The 6,588-nt window shown below is 43.9% G+C and overlaps 1 pseudogene; it reads left to right on the top strand.

Annotated features, from left to right (window-relative positions):
* The first annotated feature begins 4,928 nt into the window (after positions 1 to 4,928).
* On the top strand, positions 4,929 to 6,055 carry LOC136511497 (NAC domain-containing protein 20-like; annotated as a pseudogene).
* Positions 6,056 to 6,588: the final 533 nt, after the last annotated feature.

Here is a 6,588-nt window from a genome sequence, read left to right as displayed (position 1 = left end):
CAATTTTCTATCAGATTTTAGTCGTCTCTTAACATGCCTTGTGGACTTCATGTTATCCTTAGAACTGTTAACCTTCATAATCACAGTCTGGTTATCGCAGTTCATAGAAATAACCAGTATGGGTTTTTCAACAACCAGTAAATCCATAAGGCGATCACGAAGCCACTCGGCCTCAGAGCCAGCAGTGTATAATGTTGTGAGTTCTGCTTCCATTGTAGACTTCATTAAGATAGTCTGCTTGCAAGACTTCTAGGAAACAGCGCCACCTCCAAGCGAAAACACATATCCACTTGTGGCATAAAGCTCATCAGCATCAGAGATCTAGTTTGCATCACAATAGCCTTCCAGCACTTTTGGATGTCTGGTATAATGAATACCATAGCTCATGGTGCCTTTTAGATAGCGCATCACTCTCTCAAGAGCACGCCAGTGATCATCTCCCAGGTTTGACACAAACTGGCTCAACTTGCACACAGCAAATGAGATGTCAGGCCTTGTTGCACTAGCAAGATACATGAGCGAACCACTGATCTGGGAATATCTCAACTGATCCCTTGCTATTCTCCGATTTTTCCTCAATAGCTCACTCGGGTCATAAGGTGTAGGAGCAGGTGCACAGTCACTAAACCCAAAGCGACTCAGCACCTTTTTCACATGGTGGGATTGTAACAGAGTTACCCCACCAACACCTTCTCTCAGAAGCTTGATATTAAGAATAACATCAACCTCTCCCAAATCTTTCATCTCAAAGTTTTTAGATAAAAATTCCTTTACCTCCTCGATCACTTTGAGGCTACATCCAAAGATCAGTATGTCATCAACATATAAGCACAAAATGACTCCTTCACCCCCACCATACCGATAGTACACACATTTGTCAGCTTCATTCACAACAAAGCCAGCAAATGTTAAAGTTCTGTCGAACTTCTCATGCCACTGCTTAGGAGCTTGTTTTAGGCCATATAATGACTTTAATAATTTACACACCTTGCCTTCTTGACCATTTGCTATAAACCCATCTAACTGATCCATATAGATCTCCTCTGCTAACTCTCCATTTAGGAAAGTTGTCTTAACGTCCATTTGATGAACGATAAGACCATAAGAGGCTGCTAGGGAAAGCAAAACTTGAATTGTAGTCAAGAAGGGCAACCGGTGAATAAGTATCAAAGAAATCCTCACCTTCCTTTTGAGTATAACCCTTGGCCACAAGCCTTGCCTTATACCTCTCGATAGTACCATCAGGCCTAAGCTTTTTCTTGAACACCCATTTGCACCCTATAGGTTTGCACCCATAAGGTCGATCAACAATTTCCCAAGTTCCATTAGACATAACAGAATCCATCTCACTCCATACCGCTTCCTTCCATAAGTCAGCATCAGGAGAGGAATATGCCTCTTCAATGGTCATTGGTGTGTCATCCACAAGGTACATAATATAGTCATCACCAAAAGACTTTGCAGTCCTCTGTGTCTTACTTTTTCTTGTGACTATAGTGTCATCCTCCTCAGGATTTTGCATATAGGGTTACTTAGTTTATTCTATCGGCGTAAAATTTTCATGCTCATGGGGAATTATAAATTCATGACCAGTCGTGCTAGGTGCATTTTTCATGGGAAACTCATTCTCAAAAAATGTAGCATCTCTAGATTCCATGATTATATCAACAGCCATCTCAGGAACACTAGAATTTATAATTAAAAATCTATAACCCACATTGTGAATAACATAACCAAGAAAAACACAATCAACAGTCTTTGGTCTAAGCTTTTGCTTTTTGTTTATTGGCACATTCACCTTTGCCAAATAACCCCAAGTTCGCAGGTAAGAGAGATTTAATCTCTTCTTCTCCCATTCCTCGAATGGTGTAATTTCTTTGTTCTTTGTGGGCACTCTATTCAGAACATGACACACTGTCAATATAGCCTCACCCCACCATTCCTTAGATAGTCCTGCAGTCTCTAACATGGCATTAACCAAATCAGTTAGAGTAGCGGTTCTTTCTCTCTGCAATCCCATTGTACTGTGGTGAGTATGGTGGCGTCCTTTCATTGAATAATTCCATGCACCGCACAAAACTCAGAAAATTCATTTGAGAAATATTCTCCCCCGCGATCAGGACCGCAAACGCTTGATTTTCTTCTCAAGTTGATTTTCTACCTCAACTTTATAGACTTTAAAATAATGCAATGTTTCATCTTTAGTTTTCAATAAATACACGTAGCAAAATCTAGTACAATCATCTATAAATGTCATGAAGTATCGTCTACCGCCTTTAGTCAATTCACCATTCATTTCGCATAAATCAGAATGAACAAGTTATAATGGTGCCAAGTTCCTCGCCTCAGCAGCCTTGTGAGGCCTGCGCGGTTGCTTCGATTGCACACACACCTAGCACTTAGAATCTTTGACTAAGTTAAATTTTGGGATTAAATTCAGATTTGCAAGCCGCGTGAGACAGCCAAAATTAATGTGACAAAGTCGTGAATGCCATATATTCGACTCATCCAAAACATTAACATTGTTCACTACTTTATTACACACATCATCAAGCAAAGATAAGTGGAACAAGCCTCCGCAATCATAACCTTTTCCAACAAATGTTTCCATGTCTCGACACAACACACTTATAGGACTCAAGCACAATTTTAAAGCCATCGCGACACATTTGAGAACCACTAACAAGATTCTTCTTGATGGAGGGGACATGCTGCACGTTCTTTAATAGCACCGTCTTTCCCAAAGTAAACTTCAGAACGACCGTACCAGCACCAAGAACACACGCATGCGAACCGTTTCCCGTCAACAAGGCTCCAGTCCTATCGGTCTGATAGGAAGTAAACAAAGAAACATCAGCACACACATGAATATTAGCACCGTTGTCCATCCACCACTTAGGTGAAAGACAAACTGAAAGAACAAAAGGTAAAGAATTACCATACCCAGATGTTCCTCCTCCAGTCTCGCTAATCACCACGTTTGTTGATTTCTTTTCTTGCTTATATTTGCGGTCTAGGCACGCGCTTGCCCAATGCTCATCACTCCCGCAAACAAAGCAACTTCCACCTTTCTTGTTATTTTTCTTCTTAAACTGAGCAATCTGCTTAGGCTTTGCATTGTTGTTCTCTTGCATGTTCTTTTTATTACGAGATGCAAATGAGTTTTTCTTCTGCACCATATTGGTAGCAGAAGACTCAACTCCTTTTCCACGGTTGTCCTTTGCTCTTGCCCTCTCCTCAACATCAAGAGATTAAATAAGTTCAGCCACACAAAACTCTTGTCTCTTGTGTTTTAGAGAAGTAGCAAAATTCCTCTAAGAAGGTGGCAGCTTAGCGATTATACCACCGGCCACAAATTTGTCGAACAACAAACATGGGAAATGTTCTAGTTCCTTTGCTAGTGCATGTATCTCATGAGCCTATTTGACTATAGAACGGTTTTCAACCATTTTGTAGTCATACAGCTGCTCCATAAGGTACAGCTCACTACCAGCATCAGATACTCCAAACTTTACCTCAAGAGCATCACATAACTCTTTGCCTGATGTGCAAGATATGTAGTTTTTCTCATACTTAGTAAGAAGTGCACTAATCATGGCACCTTAAAATAGGTTATCGGCAGCCAAGAACTTTTGCTCCTCTTTAGGAGTAAACTGTTTAGGCTTCCCCTGTGCGGCGTGATAGCAATTCATCGCAGTCAACCACAATACCATCTTGGCACACCATATCATGAAATTCTTGCCATCAAAATTATTTGGCTTCAAAGCAGCAGCAAAACCACTGACAGAAAATTGCCTACGATTAGGTTTTTGGATGGTTAGAAAGTTAGGCATTTTTATGATCAATTTAATCCAGAAATATAACATCAGAAGATTCGTGATAGCATATATGTGCATGTGTATATCTCTAATGAATGCTATAGCATGCATACATGACATATAGACGGATACAGTAAAAGCACAAAATACAGTAATCACAGAGATTGGAATGTACCCAACGGAGGGTCCCATGCCGAGGGCATCAGAGGCTCCATTTGCACTAGTCGACATAGTGTGTTGCTCGAAGTCGTGGACCACAGTCGATGCAGGAAGATGTTCGAAGTGCAGTCCCACAAACGGTCACCAGGAAGAAGACGCCTTGCTGTTCCGTAAGCAATCACTGAGAAGAAGACGTACGTGGACAAGCAGTCATGGATCGCTCCCCAAAAACATAATCACCGCTCACCCCGTGCTAGGGTTCTCAGGCGGACGAGGGTTCTAGAGGCACCTACTCTCCCGCTACTCCTGTACGCGTAGAGTTATGGGACTGGGGAAGCTAGATGGCTGCTGAGATATGGTTTCTCTCAGGAGCGGTTGTGGAAGACGGAGATTCTGGACTGACGGAGGACTATGGATATATGGCTGCGACGGAAGGGAGAAGGCAGCGGAGAATCCCAGGAGACGAAAAGTGGAAGGTACAGTAACTAGGCGCAATCAACCCGCCTCCACCATCAAGGAGAGAAACTCTCGTGATTATATGGATTTAAGTGGCAAAAGACTGGCCACGCCCACCTGCTCGCTCGCCGCCTGCCTGCCTGCCTCGCTACGGCCGGCGGCGGCGGCGGCGTGCGCGCATCGTGGTACTGCCTATGTCATTTTCTCAGCTTCTCAATTAAGATGAATAATTTCCAACCATATAAGCTGAGTCAACATTCAGTCAAAATCTCGTATGGTATTAAACCATACAAGTGCTTAATGTTACGTACCATAGAGTTTTATTTGATTTATTAAATATTATACGGGCTAAGCCCATAATATATCCAATAGTACATACATATACGCCTTGGTCTTGTTTGATCCGTGTAGTGGATGCATGTTGCTATGCTAGCGATCGAGATGTGGTCTAATATATGGCGCTTAATTCGATCGCATGCTGTAGGGGAGGCAAAAATGACCGAGAAAGAGTGGTACTTCTTCTCACAGAAGGACTACAAGTACTCGACGGGGCTAAGGGCGGATAGGGTCACAGAAGCTGGTTATTGGAAGGCGACCAGCAAGGACAAGGAGGTATACAAGCCCACCAAAGGGGAAGGGGATGGTGCTGCTCATCGACATGAAGAAGACGCTTGTCTTCTACGAAGGCATGGCTCCCAAGGGCAATAAAACAAACTGGGTGATGCACAAGTATAGGCTCGAAGGCAAGCGGCAGGCTCCCTTGGCCCCAGATCTACATCTAGGCTCAGCCACTAACACCACCATGGCTATGGAAGCTTCAAGCTTCTGCTTCCAAGGTGCGTGGTAGTGGTAACAATACTGGCAATGATGTATGTTAATATGCTACTTGCTTTATTTGCTTACCCAAATCTGATTTTGCTTCTAGTTTACAAATGAAATTCGCGTAGGATAAGTGGGTGGTCTGTCATGTGTTCCACAAGACCACTAGGATCAGGGAAGACGACTATACTGGCATACCAAGTGGCCATGGCCGGTGCTGAGATTGATTCAGAATTAGAACAACATCCTAGCCATGCCCATCCCTATGTCGCTGCAGCTACCACAACCCATGCCTCATGCCAATGCAATTTCCCATTCTAGCCAGACTTCGCCATGGACCTAGTGTCCCCCTGCTACCCCAACCCCAACTGCTGGAGTGGGGATGCCACTGGTGCTAGCCACCTATGGCAGGTATCAAGTGTGCACTCATGGGCTTTAGATCAATGGCTGCCCTATTCGGCAATCCTGATGGTTGTGCCACCGCCTGATGAACTTCTACCACCAGATGGGCATAGGGGTAGCCGCTGGTAAGATGAGCATGGGGGAACTAGCAGGACCAGATGCACATGGGGGCACCAGTAGACCAGATGGGCATTGGAGTTGTTGGCTAGATGGACATAGGCAGCAGGCTGGCGCTGGCGGCTTCTATGTTGCTGCACAGGAGAGTAGGCCATCCTCAATGGTGTTGTAGAAGGATGAGTAGGCTAATGCCGCAGAGATCTCGTCGATGATATCCATGACCAGCCTAGGGTCCACGACCACCACCATAGGGATGGATGGTATAATGGAAGTACAAGTACTGAAGAGTAAACATGGAGGGTGGAGGCGAAGACATGAATTCGCATAAATATGCATGTTATATCTATATCTGCATTGCATTTTGTGAAATAACGCATGGTTTATATCTTTATGTAATAACTAGTCGATAAGCTATGTGTGTAAGCATGTACTAGTATATACACCATATCATTGTTGCAGGTGTGGCATATGTGTATCGTTTGGTCTTAGTAATTTGGGGCATGATGGTTATGCATACATGGATATTTGACATATGCTTGGTTGCAGCTGATGGCTATATTGTAAGAAGCATTGTCATACGCCGAATGAGGGCCCTAGGCCCACATGACCTAGGCGCCAACTAGCAGCAGGCAGTGCGGTAGGAGGGCCGCCGCCGATGGCAGCAACAGCAGCACCACCTAGGGGAGGTGCACACAAGCAAGGGCTAGATCCTCACCAGCTCCACTATCCATATCCGGAGGATCTCCAATAGGAATAGGATTAGCTAAGATAGGAAGGAGTCCATATCTATAAGGACTTCCCTCATTAGATTACTTAA

Source organism: Miscanthus floridulus, chromosome 16, assembly GCF_019320115.1.
Source record: "Miscanthus floridulus cultivar M001 chromosome 16, ASM1932011v1, whole genome shotgun sequence".
NCBI classification, from domain to species: Eukaryota; Viridiplantae; Streptophyta; class Magnoliopsida; order Poales; family Poaceae; genus Miscanthus; species Miscanthus floridulus.
This window is presented reverse-complemented; position numbering and strand designations above follow the sequence as displayed.